Below are 18,987 nucleotides of genomic sequence, written 5' to 3' on the forward strand. Positions count from 1 at the left end.
GTTCCCGTTGAACAACGGACAAGTTTCCCTGGAACTTCCAACAAGTTTCCCAGGATATTCCAACAAGTTCCCCTGGAACTTCCAACAAGTTCCCCTGGAACTTCCAACAAGTTCCCCTGGAACTTACAACAAGTCTCCCTGGAACTTCCAACAAGTTTCCCTGGATATAACGACAAGTTCCCCTGGAACTTCCTACAAGTTCCCCACGAACTTCCGACAAGTTCCCCTGGAACTTCCGACAAGGTCCTCAGGAAATTCCGACAAGTTCCTCTGGATATTCCGACAAGTTCCCCTGAATCTTTCAACAAGTTCCCCTGGAACTTCCAACAAGTTTCCCTGGAACTTCCAACAAGTTCCCCTGGAACTTCCGACAAGTTATCCTGAAACTTCCGACAAGTTCCCTTGGAACATCCAACTTGATGTTTCCTCGGAATTAACTTGAAGTTCCCTAGGATCATACTTGAAGTTCTTTCGGAACATGCCTGAAACTCTCTTGAAATATGCCGCAAGTTCTTTAGAAACTTCCTATAAGCTTCTTTGAAGTTAGGCACAAATTTTCATGGAACTTCCAACATATTTTCTTGGAGCTTCCTACAAGTTGCCTTCGATTTTCCAAGACGTTCACAGAATTTTCACAGTAGTTCCCTCGGGACATGCCCGAAGTTCCCTCGGGACTTGTCTGCACCCAGCCGGGAAGTGTAAGATTCCATCACAGATTTGCATAAAAAGTACACGGAACTTTTTCTTTCACCGGATGTATAGATTCTGTAATGGGGTAACCGGATTGTTTTCAGTTTAAATTTCTAACAAAGTTTGTTTCCCCAGATGCATTGTGCCAAGAAAATCATCACGTGAAGGCTTTATACCAAAATATTACTACTAGAAAACCTAGCTAGCACGCAGCAGTCCATTGTAACAACTGCCATTACACTTGTTGTAAGACAAAATGCAGATGATGTGAGAAATCCTCGCTTGTTTTGCGTTTGAAGTTTATTTATTTATTATTATAGTCACTTTAAAACTCTTGGGTCATCCGCGATGAGGTTCGAACTCGTGATTTTAGTGTGTGAGACATCGATGTTAACATCGAAGCTTGCCTGATGTTCCCTCACAACTTGTCTGAAAAGTTCACTAGGATTTGCCTGATTTTTGGTCAGATCTTACCTAAAGTTCCCTAAGCCCAACATAACTTGTTTGAAGTTCCCTAGGAACATCTCAGAGGTTCGCTTCGAACCTTTTTAAAGTTCACTTGGAACGTCTCTAAAGTTCATTTAGAACGTCGCTAAAGTTCCTTTGGAACATGTCTGAAGTTCTTTTTTAACGTTCCCTTAGATCTTATCTCAAGTTCCCTTGAGTATTTTCTCAAGTTTCCTTCGAGCTTCCTTTTACATCCCTTGAAACAACCTTTAAGATTTTTTAACTTTCCTTGGAACCTTCCTCTCTCAAAACTTTCCTTGATTTTTTATTCTGAGCACCTCCGAGAAGCTATCAGAGCTTCCTTAAGGTGTTCAGAATTATCCCGACGTTGTCTTCGACTCTGTACAGTTATGACGGTGAATCTACTCACTTAGAATTTACAAAATTTACTCGTAATTTGCATGACATGCACGCTATTTCAAAACTACCCAAATTTGGGTAGAATCCACCCAATCGGTCAAAACTGAACCTACCGAAAAATGGGTAAACTGTGTTGGGAGTGGCAAGTTGGCAAATGAACAACGTCGATCATATTCATTCGTATCGTATTGTTCATTTGTCAACTTGTCACTCCCAAAACAGTTTACCTATTTTTTACACCCAATGTGGACGATGGATGGTTCTCCCAGCAGCTGGTGCAATTCGTGGTTCATTCGCCTCCTTCACGTTCCGTCATCCATCTGCACTCCACCGTAGATGGTACACAACACCTTCCGTTCGAAAACACCAGGCATAGTCCAGGTCTCGTGTCCGTAGAGGACCACCGGTCTAATCAGCGTCTTGTAGACAGTCAACTTCGTGCGGCGGCGAATTTTATTCGACCGGAGCGTCCTCCGGAGTCCAAAGTAGGCACGATTCCCTGCCATAATGCGTCTTTGAATTTCTCTGCTGGTATCATTTTCGGCGGTCACCAGTGAGCCCAAACACACGAACTCATCGACCACCTCGATTTTGTCGCCGTCAATCTGAGGGAGGCTAACATTGTCTTCCCTAGAACCTTTTCCTTTCATGTATTTTGTCTTTGATGCGTTGATGGCAAGTCCAATCCGTCTAGCTTCAGCCTTCAGTCTGATGTACGTTTCCGCCATCATCTCAAAGTTCTGTGTCATAATGTCAGTGTCATCGGCGAAGCCAAGGAGCTGGATGGACTTCCTGAATATCGTGCCACTCGCTCTTCTGATCACATCTTCTACCGCGATGTTGAACAGCAGACACGAAAGTCCATCACCTTGCCGTAACCCTCTTCGAGATTCAAAGGGACTCGAGAGTGTCCCCGATACTCGAACAACGCACATCACTCGATCCATCGTCGCCTTGACCAATCGCGTCAGTTTGTCCGGAAATCCTTTTACTGGAGCCAGTAATATGTTTTTTGAATAGCGTAAAAAAATCGGATGTCTTTCAAGAAGCCGTTGATCGCTGAGACATCAACAAAATTCACATGTCATAAAATGGAGTCTATAGAACCCACCTGTGCAAGTTTTTTTTTCAATTAAGGTTTTCAAAATACTAACACCAGTATGCTTCAAGATCGCAGACATTCATTTCGGATCTAAAAGACCCACACATGCACTTTGCATTACTCTAGTATAGACTTTTCAAATTTCTTGGTATATAACTATGATAATTTCCCAAAGCAACTCTGAGAATTTCTGCCCAATTCCTTCAACATATTTTAAAAAAACATATCCAGAATCTTTTTTCGATGAATTCCTAGATTCCATCTGAATATCCTCAAGATGTTTTGTGTCAAACAGGCTATCTACACTAATTGGAGCCAAACAATCATTCGACCACTGCCAACATAATTTGTTATCGATGATGAGTACATCCCTACCTCAAAATCCCCCATAACAAACTGCAATTCGCTGCGAATCGTTTTAGAAATTGGAAATCGTATGCACCTTTCCTTTCGCTTGCCAATCATGGTTATCACAACTGAAACTTCAATTTGGCAACCTTCAATTTGATCCGTGGCGTGTAGGCAACCCCTGATGAATTGTAAGTCAGCAATTTGCAAATGTGCAATTTCCTTACATCACCGCTTTCTTAATGAACCTAACCGACGTCGGCGTCGTTGTCGTCGGTTGACCCACAAAGCGTCCAACGACTTGCGGTTGGCGAGTGGAAAATCTTTTTTTTCGGGTTATTGGCAGCCAATGCGGACTCCAATTGCAGCAACGCCGCTGGAATATCAACATGCCGAACAGCAAGTGAACGCTCCCAAAATGGCACTTATCAATGATTTCATTGAGCCATCACGGGCAAACCCGCAGCGCACCAGTTTATTCGAATAGCCCGCATCATGATTAGAGGAAAACGACTAACCATCGAAATGTGTACGTTGATGTTGAGAGTTCCGCCCATATTAGCATTGCATGACATGCGTCGTCGTGGTCAAATGATAAGGTTTCAACCTCCTCAACTGGGTCAACACAAAGAGAAGGTAATGAACTGACAGCTTAGCCTTTTCCTATATTACGTTATGGCGTTGCACCTAACTGCTAAGTTGAAGTTGAAAAGCAATAGCGACGTGATTCCAGCTAATTTTCAAATAACTGTTGAAATTAGCCGCCAGCAAGCGGCATAAATTATGCGATCATGCAAGATGCTGCAATGTTGAGAAGTACCAGCTCAATAGACGTCAATCCATATTGAGGTGAGCTGCTCTTCAAGTTGATTGAAGAGTTCGTGTCTTGAAGGCGGTGACAACATGTTTTTTTTTATTGAAAGAGGGATCAATTGCACTCAAGTGATTCGAGGTATTGAGTAATGAGTCCATGGATGAAATTGAAACTGGCCACGGTGGACGCTACCAATTGAAAATTAGTCCCAACGATTATCTTTCGGAATGAGTCTGTTGTTACTATAATGAAGTCTCTTAAATGAGCAATGGTTAGAGAAAAACTTCCCACGCCTTTTTCAAGACTCTCCTGCTTTTCTGTTTGCCGTAATAGAGAAATTTTTTCTGATGCAGTAATAGAGAAATGCGAATTAGTAGGGTGCTTTTCCTTAAAAAAAAATATTTAAAAGTTTGATTCATAACCCAAAAATATGAGTCTGTGCAAAAAATGTTAAAGATTGATAAAAGTGTATAGGCCGCACAAATGATCTGAAGTTTGGAAGCGGTTTTAATTTCTCTCTAGCGGCGCCGGTGGTGTAGTGGTAAGCGTGATTACCTCTAACCCCAGCAGGCCTGGGTTCCCAGTCGACGTCGCCGGGATGTTCATCTCTGACCACGCCTTCCTTCGAAAGGGAAGTAAAGCCGTTGGTCCCCGGTTCATGAGTTTATGGGTCGATAGGTAGGGTCAAGGTGTGATAGTTGCCTCCCTAGTGTCGGTAGCATTGGTGCTCAGCACGGAAAACAAGATCGACGAAAAACAAATCCAGGGATAAAAAATCTCTCACGGATTGCGATTGGAATGGCGGATATTAGATCTGAACCCTATGCAAAATTGTATTCAATTGCAATAGCACTATTCGAAAATGTCATAATGTTTGATATATTTGTTCTGATAACTATTTAAGCAGTGCTGTCCTAGTATATTTAGATCTGGTTACTCACTGATGTTAGAAGTGCATGCCCCCCTCACCTCAAATCTATGCGACCCTTTCAAGAGTGTCCATAATTTAAATAAAGTAACTTGCAACTACATGTAAACGCAAATCAGTTCCCTGTAATTGTCACTGCAGTATGGTTAAAACATGTCTGCAATGAATTTGCCAGAAATCTTAAAAATACTAACAGGGAAGGGCGCCATTCATTAAAAGCCATAAGTTCGTTTTGTTAGCTAAAGTCTGTTCCATTTAGAATTTGGCCGCACAAAATAGGTTATTTAACTTTAAGGGAAAAATACAACAAATTATTCGTCAGCTTTTCGGACGAATTTTCGAACTTTTCGCGGAATACCTCTCATCATGTCTTGCACATTAGTACTGTCAACCTCATCTACCATCCTTTCCCACCACTTCTCCAAATCAGAAGGCGTTTTGAATGTTTTGCCAGATTTCTTCAATTTGCGCTTGATAATTGTCCAAAAATTTTCAATGGGACGGAAACCTGGACAATTGGACTGGTGGATTGATACTTTTCTCAATAAAATCAACATTATTCTCCTTATACCATTCTATGACATCGCGGCTGTTATGGCAGCTGGCGAAGTCAGACCAGAACTTTACGGGACCTTCGTGTGATTGAATGAACGGCAAAATTATGTTCTGGAGACACTCCTCCTTGAAAAGTTGTCCATTCATAGTCGCTCCAGAGATGAAAACCTTTGTTTTCTTTCCACAACTACAGATGCCTTGCCAAATCATCAACTTGCGAGCGAATTTATCTGCAAAGACAAATTTGAATTTATCCGGAGCATCCCCGTTACGATTACTAAAGTAATAATTTTGGCCCGGGAGTTGTTCAAAATTCATTTTTACGTAAGTTTCATCGTCCAAAAAATGTGAGTGCGCAGATTTTTTCACGTCTGTCACGTTCCATCTTCGATAACTTTTGAACGATATATGAATCTTGATGAAATTTTCAATACTAAATAAACAATTCTCCCGGGTCAAAATGCTGTCAGTAGTTTCTTGCTACAGTAATTAAAAAGAAGCGGCCAAATACTAACTGGAACAGACTTTATCAATGAAATACTTTCTCCAACGATTGTTGAACCCAGACCCTCACGTTGATATGCCAAACCCCTAGTAACTATTCTATCCCACCATGATATTTTCACTGTCATCGTTCACCAATAAGAATTGGGAAGCAAACGTAACAAAACCCTACGCCGCTTTACAGAGGACGCCATTAATTTAAGCGAGAATAAGAATCTCCAACAGATACCGGCAGACAGGGTATTTGCTACAATCAGATATCAAATGTAAGGCAAAATCCACAGTGCAATTTCCCAGATATTCATAGCACATCTCTGAAAATCCTGGAATTTTCCTAAAGTTCTCGGAATATTTCGAGGATTTCTCTGGTCTTCCCGCAAGCTCTCTGGACTTCCTCGAGATTCTCTTGACTTCCCGAAAGTTCACTTTACTTTTCTGAAATCTGAAGAACGGCAGTGTGAAAATTGAATAGACGTTGAAATTGAGCGAAGGCTGCAACAAACTAATCAAATACCTTCTCTCTTCTTCGAAATTCTTTTGATTTCCCTGAAGTTCTCTGGATATCTCTGAAGTTTTTAGAACTTTTCAAAAGACCCTGCAGTTTCCCTGAAGCTAATGGAACTTTATGCTTCCCTGAAATCCTCAAAAATTTGAATCAGTTTTAGAAACTTCCCTTACATATTATCCCTGCAGTTTCTATATGAAACTTCCGTGAAATTCTCGACATATTCTGTCATCTCTCAGAACGTTTTTGTTGAGATAATGGGACTGCTTTGAAGATCTCTTATCTTTCCTGAAGTTTACGCAACTTCCCTGTTGTTCTCGCATTCGATCTGATCATGCTTCTGGAATTGCTCCGACATTAATGGAACTGTCTTAAAGATCTTTAAACTTCTCTGAAGTTCTCTGTAATTCCGTGAATACCTTGGATCTTGTGAGAAGTTCCATAATTTTTTCTTAAGTTCACTAACTTCCCTGAAGTTCTTTGCACTATCCTTCGATTATCTGAACTATTTTCTTAAAATCATGTAACTGCCTTGAAGTTTTCAGAACTTTTATTAAGTTAACTGACATTTTTTTTGCAGTTACCCTGAAGTTAATGGAACTGCACGCTGCAAACAATGTAGAAAATTACCCATTGAGTATTTTCTCTTGAAAATTTAAGTAGAAGTAGTTTGGAGTGTATTGTTTGCACTGTATTTTCATCGCTTGCAGTTTTTCGAAAGTTGATAAAAATGGCGTCACCCGAAAAGCAACGTCGCGAATTAATTTTGCGCAAGCACCTGGAAAATCCTCAACTCTCTCATCGGGACATCGGAAAACAACTCGGAATCGTGCAGTCAACGGTGAGTCGTATGATTAAACGTTACTACGAAACTGTGAGCATTCGTTCAAAGTACAGAAGGCTCCAAATCGTGACAAACGGAAAAATACGGTGGGAAAGTCACGGGCCCGGAAACTGTACACCCAGATGCTGACGAAGCTTCATTGTCTCATCATTTATGATGAGATTTAAATCAAGCCGAACTTCCGGCATCTTCCGGGGCTACTGTTCTTCACCGCCCAGCACAAGTTTGATGTTCCGGTGGAAGTATGGAAGCAGAAACTTTCAAAGTTTGCTCAGAAATACATGATTTGGCAAGCGATCTGCTCGTGTGGCAAACGGAGTGTGCCGTTCGTGACTACCGGGACTGTAAACAGGGAGATCTGCCTCAAGGAGTGTCTACAGAAGCGTCTGCTTCCTCTGTTGAAGCAACACGAGGGCCCTACGATCTTCTGCCCGGATCTAGCTTTGTGCCACTATTCAAATGTTGTCCTGGAGTGGTACGATACCAACGGGGTCACTTTCGTACCCAAGGACATGAACCTCTCCCAACGCACCGGGGCTAAGGGCCACCCGAAAATACTGGGCTATTATGAAACAGGCACTACGGAAGCATCCCAAGGAGGTCAAATCTGAGGAAGACATGAAGAGAAAGTGGGTTTCCGAACAGAAGAAGCTAAAGCCAGATGTTGTACAGAACCTAATGAGAGGAGTTAATGTAAGGCGCGTTCATACGGTTATGGCATTGAAGTTGAATGAAATAAATATGCCAAAAGCCTACTAATGAGTTATATTTTATTGTCTAAAAGTTTGAAAAGGATCGGTCAACTAGGTAATTTTCTACAGCGTTTTTTTCTGTGACGCAATTTGATGTGGGACACCCTTTTTTGTGGAATCTGGAGTATATCAGAAAATTTCTTATTTGCTCATATGAGTGCATTCTGGTGCGCACCTCAAACGAGCACGTATAGATCGATATTTCTGCACCCGTTAATATTGGCTAATAAGTTAAAATTAATTAAAACTTGGTGAAGCCATAAGTGCTTTTTCGTAGCTTCATGTCTCCGACAGTCGCCGTGGTTTGTTCCGGTGTAGGATGCACCACTGTCGGGTTTGAACGGTTTTAGCATTAACTTCATCCGTTGGAATATGAAGGGCTCGGCTGCCACAGACAGTTTTTTTTTTTGCTTGCTAAACAGACAATCGTGGGATTATACCCAGGCCCCATCATATTAAAAAGTTTTATAGTCACACTGCCTGTTCACCGTGTTCGTTGGTGCCAGGTTGAATGACTACAACAACTCGCTCATAAGTGGTGTGATGTGATATGAGTGGTGGCTCGGTGGCCTTAGAGCGACCGTTTTTATCTTACTGAGTGGCACACCATAAATTTAATCTCATGCCCCATCACATTCAAGATTCGCCAGTTATCGTTTGCCAAATCGACCCATGCTGCATACCCAACCCTTTTATTTGACATCCCAGTGCTCGAAATTTTCTTTGTACACAGTCCATGATCTTTTGCACGAGCCCTGTTTGTTTGGCTTCCACATTCCATTTCCGCTTGAAATCCTTCAGGTCAATTGCAGTTCCACCCTTCTTTTTCAGTATGTACTTCACAATTGACAAGTAATGCTGTAATGTGGTCTTAGTTCCGGAGTATTGGCCGGATTAATCTTCTTGGGAACCACTGTGACGCCACTGTTGGGAGTAATTTGAATAGTGGCAGCTTTCCAAGGCCGGCCATAATAGGCAACCAACCACATGCTGCTTCTGAAAAGGCAGTAGTATCTTCCGTAGGCACTCCTCCTGGTAAATTAGCTGGTTCATGGTTCTAGAAGTAACTGCAGATTGCTTGCCAGACATGGAACTTTTTGGGAAATTTCGACTTCTTTTTCATTTTACATTCTTCCAGGGCTCTTTTCTGGTCAACCAATGTATACAATTCTTACCCAAGAATTCGACTGAACACTGCCAGAAGTCTATTTTCGTTTCGAACGTGCATGATCGAATCGCGACGTGCTTGCTCCAGTGAAGCCAAGATGTAAACAAATGAACTTATCCTGACAACCAATGCCTACTTTGATTTTATACACTTTTAGCTTGATTCAATTAAATGTTGAAAATTTTAACTCAAACAATGCCTCAATGGCAGCGTTTTTAATGTGTCCGAATTTTTTCGTGTTCAACCTTTAAGTTACTGTATGTTAACATATTTTTGTTACTTACAATATTACTTTAATCAATATTCTGACAGCTCTCCAATTCCTTCAGAAGATTAGATTAGATTTATTTATTAAAGAGCTAAGGGCAGTCTGATTTACAGTCTGTCCACACAAGGTACACAAAATCCAAACCAGATTAAAGGATCACAAATTTGCTTGACAATAGAAGTTAAATACTTTCAAATTTAAGTTTAAAGTTTCGCTATCGACGTGCTTTTTCGATTCCCATTTAATCCGTCATTGGCATCTGTACACGTAATATGACTCCCTTTATGACATGGATTAACATAGTACGATTTTTTTTCGACATAAATCCCCCAAACTCAAACTTCATCCCTGACAGCCAAAAACACGACACCAACCATCTAAGCTTGTAGCTAATAGGAATCATCTTGACGTCGCCTCCGGCCGTCCTCGTATTTGCATCCATTTACGAATAAATAAATTGAAATCAAACGAAACTGAAAGTGCCTGTCGTTGTCGTCAACGTCACCGTCACGATCTTGCATAATATCCCATCCCCATAACATCAACTAGGCCCCGTTGCTGCTGGCTGACTGGCAGAGTGGACCCCATTGCATGGGTGCCTCGTAATTGAACAGCACGTTGCCTTTTAGCAGCAATACACGTTCCGTCCGAATGATGGTGTCTTCCTGTTGTAATGTTTGGATGTTAATCATCCTCTCTCAAGGTGCCGCACTTTTTTCGATTTTTTTTTCTTCTGTGGTTGAGCGGAGAAGGAAGAAGCGACTAATGACGGTACCTACGTGGGTCAACCTAGAAGCATATTTCTGTTTTATAGGTGATGATGAAGAGGAACCTTGCGTGTAGTCATATGGGGACGACGGTGTGGATACTTGTTCTCTTCCTCAACCGTGTGCTGTGCAATGGAACATGACAAACCGAAATCGAGAAGTGATGCTGCTGCTGTGGCGGTTTTCGGTGTCTCTACCTCTACCAGTATGGCGAAAACTTGTTGGTCTCGGTACTTTAGCCTAGGGTATGGATAATGGGATGTTATGAAATATGAGTCGCGAGTTATGGCGGAGAGGACGATCGGAAACCTGAAGAAACTGCATGGTTTTCAGCGACAACGATGCATGGCACGGGATGTGATTTTGATTTATGATGAAGAAGCGACATAAATTACCCATAGATTGTGGAGGATTGTCACTTCTGGGGGTTGTGCAATAAAGGTGTTTGGCGTGTTTTGTGCATCTTTATTCAGCATGCAGGACCTGCAGAACTAGTTTACTTTTAAGTGACTGGGTAAAGATTAATTTGATAAAATGAACACTGAGTGTAAAAATATTAAATTCACGTACCTCGTATGTAAGCCAAATGCAATTGTTTAAGATAGTGAAATTTATAAAAATGTTTTTCGACCACTCGCGGTTGCAAGCAATCATCCTCAATGTGTAAGAACTGGTGATCTCAAACTTTATAATAGGAAGCGCCAGCTGCGTTCAGATGCAAGCCAATTAGGGAATAGGAACAAATGTCATGATACTCGTTGTGGTGAAAGCCAAGATATTCTTTTCACTTCCACGAGAAATTACTGTGATGTTGGATAAAAGGGTTGGGCTAACGGTTCACTGAATTGAAGTGATGCGTTCATGGTAAGAAAAAAAGCGACTAACGACTCTTAAATAACAAGGAGCTAGAGATTAAACCCACGATCTTCTGCATAGTAAGCAAAAACGGTTGCTCTAAGGCCACCGATCCCTGCACATCACAACAGAGCACTTATGAACGAGGCAATTAAAAACACGATAAGTCAGATCAAGCAAAACCAGACATAGCACCAAATAAGATTGGCAATTCAGTCTCAATGTGCAATCTCCGGTGAGTCAGTACTTTCAAGTAGTGAAATAGTGCTCCCTTTACTTATTTACAAATTCAAGTGCCAGGTGGGTTGAGCAAGGGAGGGAGGTGGCTGTCAAATACGAACAATCGACGCCTACCTCGCATAACTGGTTCCAAACGTAAACAAGCCATAAGAAACCTACAGCGTTTGTTTACGTTTGGAACCAGTTTCATACAAGATGATCAGTAGGCTGATTTGACAGCACATCCCTCCCCAGGGGTTGAGTGATATGCGTGACTGAATTCTCACGCCAGTGGGTCTGGGTTCCATCGCAGCTGAGGTCGTTGGGAGTTTCTGAGGAAAAATCTCTGGTCATTGGTTCAGGGTGAGTCGCCTACCTGGTACTACAGGGATTCGATTTGCGATCTTTGTCAAAGTTCTTCTGCAAATTTTGCTCAATCTTAGTCTCAGGATCAAGGGTTGAAATGGTGAATGTACTTTTTTACTGCATTCGTTTCGTTGCGTGCACTACCATTTGTTTGTACTCGTACACTCAATGTCACCAAATAACAAGATCACGCTTGGTTTTTTTAGACTAAAATCAACAAGCAAACAACTGCGGTTGATTTTGCAAGCTATGATATCGCAGCTCGGAATGTCAAACCAGCTGAAAATCTCAACAAATTGTGGTGATATTGAGTTTTACGATTTTTGATTTACACCCGAACGCCACGAAACTTCCATAACGGCTGACAGCAGTCACTTCGTGTCTGCCATCGGTGAACAGTCCTGCCCGAGTTTTTCTTTAGTCAGAGCAACGAAACGACAGGCAAGCACCTAGAATAAGCTTCCAAAAGAAGCGTCTTTAAGAATCTTCTTAATATGCTTCTTTATGAAGCACTTCTATTAGAAACTTATTCAAGACGCTTGTCCGTCTATCCGCTCCTCTTGACTAAGAAAAAAAAAACACGGGCAGGACAGTAAATGTGAGTAGCTATGCAGTAAAACAGCATTGTACCAAGGTTTAAGGAGCATTTCATCGTTTTATTTAAGAGTTCCTCTGGAAGTGCTTTTTAGAATCAAATTTTCTAGGAATTATTATCGCAATTCTCACGTCAGGAGCTCTTTGGATCTCTTGTCGGAATTTTCATAGAATTGTGATCAGAAATCGCTTGGAATTGTCATTTGAATTTTCTCCATAATTTCCGTTGGAATACCGCCGTTTTAAATCACGTTCCAGAGCGTTAGACCAAGAATGGAGCCTTGTGGAATTCCCACCGTGATCCTAATCGATCACGGTCCCATATTTGGCTCGTAGATCAGAACCCGGTTCTGGAAGTAGCGTCGGCCTCCCAGCTGGAGCTGTTGAACGCATTATTGACGTCGATCGTTATCACGTCGTAATATCGATCTCCTCTCCACTTCTGTTTCGACGCCTTCTCGGGTCTCTCGACAGCTGTTCGAATTGCATCCACTTTTGCTCTTTCTTTTCGAAATCCGAACTGCCTCTCCGATAATCCTTGCTCAGCCTCCGTGCATTTCGTCAGCCTGTTTAGGATGATCCTCTCCAAGAGTTTTCCGAGTGTATCCCGCAGGCACTGCTACGTGTTGCTCGTTGGTGACTTCGTTGCTATCTCCCTCTCCGTCTCCGTACGATGTACCGTATGCGTGATAATGTTTGCACCATCGACAAATAAGGTTCCCGTTTCACCTGTGCAAACAATGTTTTCTTTGCATGCATGTAACCTATAGCTCATACCGTAGTAGGCTGTGTATAAAAGAAAATGATTTACTTAGTTTGACAGTTGCACCAACAATCAATACGAAACTAACGATTTTAAATTGGCTCACTACTTGACTAGCCTATTGGTCCCAAACAAATCGACTAACGTACCCCATTCTAGTATAAATTCCAGTACTACACTATGTTTGTTTTGATTCGCTGACAGATAAAATGAGGGGTTAGTGGATTTTCCTATGTTTCGAGGGGTGAATTGATTAGCTTGGGACCGAAGATAGTACCAGAGCTGAACCAAAAAGTTGAGCTCGTTTCTTCGGGACCTTCTCGTCTTAGAGTTACCTCTATGGTTGCACCATGACGAAGTGGCAGCGTATTCATGATTTGTCCCACGCGCAAATGTCGCAAAAATACATTTCAAGCGCCGTGGGAGTGACCCGGTGGACCGTCAAAAGGGTTTTAGACCGAGAAAAGAAAGGACACCGAAGGTGGCCACAGGTCATCCGAGGTCAGCCACAGGGTTCCGAGGGTTATCGCTGCTATCAAAAGGAAGATTCGGGTGAATCCAGTGCGTTCAATAAGGAAAATGGCAAAGGAACACGGGATCAGTGACTTTACGGCACGGAAGATCATAAAGGAAGATTGCGGGGTGAAGTCGAAGGCACGGAAAAAAAACTCACATGATTACCAACCACATCCGGGAGCTACGAGTCGAACGATGCAAGACAATCTTGAACTTCCTTAGGCGAAAAACTCCGGTAATCCTGTTCACCGACGAGAGCATGTTTACCGTCGATCCCGTATCAAATTCCAGAACCGACCGGTATATTTGTTCTCTTCCGGTAGGGGACGTGGCCGACGAGCACAAGAACGTGTATCTGACCAAGCATCCTGCTAGCATTATGATGTTGGGATTGGTGGCTTCCGATGGCAAAAAAAATGGACCCGGTGTTCATTCCAGAAGCCGACAAGGTCAACACGGAGGTCTACATCGGGATTTTAAGCAAGTATGTTCTTCCTTGGATCAAAGAACAGTACGGTCCGAAGCCAACAAGATGGGGCTCGGTGCCACACCTCGAACCGCACTCAGAAGTGGTTGCAGAAACATATTCCGTTATGGGCGAAGGATATGTGGCCGCCATCCAGCCCCGATCTTAATCCGCAGGATTACTCAATATGGCGCGGCCAAGGCCTGTTCTAAACGCCACCCGAGTACAGCAAACCTCAGACAAACATTGACCCGTACCTGGAGAGAAATGAATCCAGACTACATTATTAAAGGGTGATACGGTCAAAATTTGGTCAAGGGAAAACGCGTGTAAATCGGTGAAATCATTTATTTAAAAAATCAAATTAAATTTCTTTTTCAAGTTCAATTAGTATAAAATTCAGGAAAAATATTCAGTTAGGCTTCCGCTTTTCCAAATCCGAATTGCCGGGCCTTACGCTTGACCCCTGCCATCAGATTTTGTACAGCCACCTTGTCCACCTTCTTCGCCGCAGAAAGCCAGTTTGCCTTGAACTGCTGCTCGCCCTTAGCAGTTTTTTTGGTCTTCTTTAGGTTCCGCTTGACAATAGCCCAGTATTTCTCAATTGGGCGGAGCTCTGGCGTGTTGGGAGGGTTCTTGTCCTTGGGAACCACCTGCACGTTGTTGGCGGCGTACCACTCCATGACCTTTTTACCGTAATGGCAAGATGCCAAATCCGGCCAAAACAGTACGGAACAACCGTGTTTCTTCAGGAAAGGCAGCAGACGTTTATTCAAACACTCTTTCACGTAAATTTCTTGGTTGACAGTCCCGGAAGCTATGAAAATGCTGCTTTTCAAGCCACAGGTACAGATGGCGTGCCAAACCAGATATTTCTTTGCGAACTTTGACAGTTTCATGTGCTTGAAAACATCTGCTACCTTTCTCCTTCCTTTTGCCGTATAAAACTCCTGTCCCGGAAGCTGCTTGTAGTCGGCTTTGACGTCCATTACCACGCACTCAAACTTCGTCAGCATCGTCGTGTACAGCCTCCGGGATCGCGCTTTGGCCGTCGTATTTTGTTTATCATCGCGATTTGGAGTCACTACCTTCTTGTAAGTCGATAGCCCGGCTCATTTTTTGGCTCGATGCATGGTTGTAGACGATACACCCAGCTTATTTGCGGCATCTCGGAGATAGAGGTTAGGGTTTCGCTTGAAACTACCGGCAACTCTCTTTGTCGTCTCAGCGGCTTCCGGTTTTCGATTTCCCCCCGATCCAGACTTCCTGGCTGTCGACAAACGTTCGCCAAACACTTTAATTACATTTGTAACGGTTGATTTGGCAACTTTTAGCGATTTTGCCAACTTTGCGTGCGAGTAGCTCGGATTTTCGCGATGCGCGAGCAAAATTTTGATACGCTGCTCTTCTTGCTTGGACGGCATTTTGACAACTGAAGAGTGAATTCCAAAATCAAAATAGGAGCAACATTCTACACACACACACCTTCAAAATGAGGGGTGTTCAGGTCTTTTAAATGCAAAATTGAAAGAAATACGTCAAGTTGATATTGACCAAATTTTGACCGTATCACCCTTTAGAACCTGTCGTGCATTCCGAAAGCGTGTGGAGGCCGTAATTGCAGCAAGTGGAAACTCGATCGATATGTAACATAGTTTAAGACACTGAGAAACATCTACTTTTTGAGATTTTTTTTTAAATTTTGTCGTTCCTCAATGGTGCAAACATTATCACGCATACGGTAGGTTGGATCGTGCTTCGAAAAAAGTCCTTTCACGATGACTTTCAGGTTCCCTAAGCACATATCAGCGGGCATGACTTGACATCTGATCTTCGTCATTACGACACGGTGTGCGGTCTTTGGCAGCAGCGTCTCGACCCAGCTCCAGTTGACAGTTTGACTTGCTCTGCTTTATCTCTCGTTTATTAGCTGGGAACATTTATCTACGTCCCTCTCTGTCTGCTTCTGTTCTTGCTTTCTGAACACGTCTTCTGGCTCTGAGACAACTAGCGCGGAGGGTGCTAATTGCCTAGTTGCAGCAGTAAGCTAGAGGCCGTCTGTTATTTAGCTCCAGTTTCCTCGGCATGGTCGTGTCACATGCTCTCCCTAACGATTCTGACAACTCGTCTTCCACTTCAAGTTGCAAGTTCTCGTCCTCTGTACTGCCACAGGATTCCGTTGGCCGATGCCATATCGGATTGCCTGATGTTCACTATGGGTATATCTTTCACACAGTCTCCAATTCATATATTCCACAAGTTCCATAAAGTGACGTCGATAATGGATTCCCGGCGATCTCTGCGAAAAGTGCTGGTGGTGCCTTTATTGAACAGCCAGCTTCGCCAGAGCTTCCAGCAGAATGTGCCTCTTGCGTTGGTAAATCTGTTTCCCCACTCCACTGCCTAAGCATTGAAGTCACCTCCGATGACTACCGGTCTTCGTCCGATCAGCTCTTCGGTAAGTCCAACCAGCGTCTCGTGGAACTGCTTCATCGTCCATCGGGTGCGTAGCAACTGCATATGAATATACCGGTTATTTTGGCGATCACGAAACCTTCTTCTTGAATGGGGTATCTGCCCATAACTTGTATTGCAGTCATTCCAGCACTATCCGCCACCTTGCTACCTTTATCGGAAGGGACTCGATACAGCCGTGCAGTGTCGTAATAATTGAGGTTTATTTGAGTTACCTCTGTTATTGTTGCGACAAAACAATTAAGTGTCATTTGGAGCAAAATGCTTGAGAATTCATGTTTTAAACCCAAAAAGTTCAGCAAATCTTCAGGCTGACAAAATCGGGAAAAATAGCTGACAAAATCAGGGGTAGACAAAATCGGGAAAGCACTGTACTCATGGGCTTCACCTTAAAATCCCAATGGAATTCTCCTCAAAATAACTCAATTTAGTGTTCTAGATGCGCTTCGATTGAGAGTTTTAAATTCCAACTAATGGCTAGCGTTTGGAACCCTTGGCGCGACTGAAACCCGGATTCCCAGGAAACGAAATCTGTCCACCCCATTCGAACAATGTAGCTCACATTTTTTTCACATCATTTAAAATTTTTGCGTGGTTGGCACCAATTTCCACCTTCCTACTTTGTTGAGGGCACCAAACCTCCAGCATCCATGGGCAGGCATGGAAAATCATTTGCATTCATTTCGTGCATTCAATTACATTCATTTGCCGCCAAATTTTTTCATCAACAGCATTCTGCAAAATAATGTATAGAGCTTTAGTAGGTTTTGTTATCAGCTACAACTTTTGTTGACAAGTCAAATCCGTGTCTCTGATGCATGACGAACCAGAGCGAACAGAAGCCACTACTGTTTTTCAGTGAATGTATTTTACATTCACTGAAAAACAGTAACAAGTTCTGGCCGCTCTAGTTCGTGATGCATAAGAGATACAGATTTGAGTTATGAGAAAAAGTTGTAGCTAATAACAAAACCTACAAAAGCGGAATGCTGTTGATGAAAAAAGTTAGAGGCAAATAAATGTAAATGAATGTATGAAATGAATGTAAATGATTTTCCATGCCTGTCCATGGGTACAGCGCTACGATTTTTTTGGTCACCAAAAGTGACATTCTTTTCCAGTGTGCACGACAACGTGCGGAAAAACCTAGGAGAATATTCATGAGCATGATACTACTGCTCAGAATTTGAAGAATACTATATTGAAACGCCATCCTTGCAAATTTAACAAGCAGTGTTGAATACCAAAAATTCAAATCTCACCAGAGAACAAGATCACGCGTCATTTTCTTAGACAAAAATCAAAAAGCAAACAACTGCAGTTGATACAGCAAGCTGTGATATCGCAGCTCGAATGATCAAGCAAACAAAACTCACCAGCTCCAAAATGTAGTGAGATTGAGTTTCATGATTTTTGCTTTACACCCGAACGCAACCGAAACTTCCATAACGGCCCACAGTAGTCGCTTCATGTCTGCCATCGGTAAAGACAAAAACGAGATGGCATTATTATACCTTCTCTTTCTAAGATAACGAGGTGCAGCGGAATAATTTTTCCGCTGAATCAACGGTCAGCTTCAACTTTACACGTTGTGTCACAACGTTGTGAATAGTGTCGCAATATCAAAGCATGCTGATGATATTTTGCTCCAATAACACGCGTGATATTGAGAGCGTATGATAACGGGAAAATATCAATTTGCTTATATACACACCATCACAGTTAACAAGTAATCTGTCAAACTTTTAAAACTGGCGAGATAATCAATAATCTATGAGGAAAAAATAGCGAATTTTTTATATTGGTTATTTCTTTAAGATTATAATCAACCGTGTGCAGCCACATTAAACATATTTATTAAAGCTAAAAAAAATCTCACGATCCAAATGTATACATTTACATAATTACATTTCGTAGACATCAAGTAAATCACATCGTGAACCTCTTAACAAGCGCTCACTTGCAACTTATCTCCAGGTGGGCCTCTATGCTCGCACACACTCTATCAATCACTGGATGACATTATGGTTTCTTACTGTCGTAGGTAAGTGCACAGCTGTCGTCCCCTGAGTTGCCCTTATATGGACCAAGCCCAGTGCCATATCGTAATCACTTTCGGCCACCTCCGAGAGCTCTCGGAGGGAGAAAGTTTTTCGCGTGTAATCATGAGTGAATTATCTCAGGAACGTGATCCAGTGCTTGACTGCAGACGGATGGAGCAGTGAGTGGTGATGTCTTTTAGGTCTTTACTGCGGCTCCCGTCCCTTTCAATCCAATCCATCCACCCATCTGATCTGCCAGACGTAGAATGAATTTTGATCAGCTCGTTGTTGTTACTGTTATGTAATCCGTCCTTTTGGCCAGTTGCACGTTTTGCAATGTTGAGCGGAATTTTAAATACTTTTTCCTCTTTTAAAACACTCTCCTTCACATCACTGACATTGACTCATCCAGTTTGGATGGGATGGTTTACCATAATCGATCCACAGATTAACATGTTAACATCGATCGGATTGGTTTACAACCGTTTAATCAATTTCATCTCGATAGAAAAATACGCTCAGTAACAACAATACAGCAACAGTACCAACAACAACAGCAACAATTTGCTACTTACGCTG

The 18,987-nt window shown here is 42.4% G+C and overlaps 1 protein-coding gene across 1 annotated transcript in view; it reads left to right on the forward strand.

Moving 5' to 3' along the window:
* Positions 1 to 18,987, forward strand: part of LOC135706581 (uncharacterized) — a 65,920-nt gene that overhangs the window by 34,907 nt on the left and 12,026 nt on the right. The gene's annotated exons all lie outside the window — the stretch shown is intronic.

Source organism: Ochlerotatus camptorhynchus, unplaced genomic scaffold, assembly GCF_037179485.1.
Source record: "Ochlerotatus camptorhynchus isolate MF236.1 unplaced genomic scaffold, CSIRO-AGI_Acam_v1.1 ptg000284l, whole genome shotgun sequence".
Lineage (NCBI taxonomy): Eukaryota > Metazoa > Arthropoda > Insecta > Diptera > Culicidae > Ochlerotatus > Ochlerotatus camptorhynchus.